This window comes from Morone saxatilis, unplaced genomic scaffold, assembly GCF_004916995.1.
Source record: "Morone saxatilis isolate NCDOM2014 unplaced genomic scaffold, NCSU_SB_2.0 Contig10, whole genome shotgun sequence".
NCBI classification, from domain to species: domain Eukaryota; kingdom Metazoa; phylum Chordata; class Actinopteri; family Moronidae; genus Morone; species Morone saxatilis.
In genome coordinates this window covers 14,299,494-14,300,554 of record NW_023339652.1, presented here as the reverse complement: position 1 = coordinate 14,300,554, position 1,061 = coordinate 14,299,494, and positions in this window count along the sequence as shown.

The window sequence follows — 1,061 nt, the reverse complement described above, 5'->3', positions numbered from 1 at the left end:
GGGCCGCAGGTCGGATTCGAACCCTGGGCCGCTGCAGCGAGGACTCAGCCTCCTGAGTGTCGCCAGCTCTACCAACTGAGCTAACCAGGATAAGCATCACATCCTCACAGACACTTCAGAAGCTGGAACCAGCAAATGTTTGGCGTTTTAGCATGGAAAATGGCAACTTAAAATTGTTGCTGATAAATTTTCTCTTGATCAACTAATCAGTTAATGGGCTAATTGTTGCACCCCTTTCTATTCTCCACATTTTAATGTTGACAAGTTTCAAAATAACCTTGCACAAATAAACCGTGTTTTCAAATGAATCAGCACTAGTGTAAATCATGAGCCTTGCTGCATTCAAACACAAGCACACAAGAAGTTGACGCACAAAGTGTTTAAAGGGTTAGTTCAGGTTTTTTTGAAGTGGGGTTGTATGACGTACTTATCCATAATGTACAGTGGACGGCGGTTGGCCAGGCCCCAGTTTCTTGTGTTATTTGGCGCTTTAACACATTAGTTCGGATCCAAACTAACGTTACTTGCTGCGGATTGAGGCAGCGATAGACCAGCAACTCAAGTGTGCTTCGATAAAATTACTGTTTTTGTCTAAGGAGTCCAGTGGCTTTGAAGAGAACAATGTAAACGCTTCAGTTTCCCGCCGGAAAGGCCTGTCTTACAACAAGTTAGTGAAAATAATTTAAATATAGCATCCAATTAAAGGTTTTTTTAGGTGCCAACTGCTATCAACTTTACCGACTACACTAACTATGGATAATACCTCATACAACCCCATCTCAAAAAACCTGAACTATCCCCTGTAGCAGAAAAAGACAGCCCAATGCCTGTAGTAAATGGTCAACAAAGCAACAGGTTACTGTTGTTTATAGTCATTCAGCATTCAAAAACTGAGCGGCCTTTAGCTTTTACAGTCTGTTGGTACAAATAAACTGTTACTCTTTGGTCTCTTTTGTTAGGGTAACACTCTCGCTGATAACATCTTCCCCCATGGCAGTTAACTGGACATGCCAAACATTTTTTTAGGCTCTATCACCTGCAGCCATACATACCTTGACCCC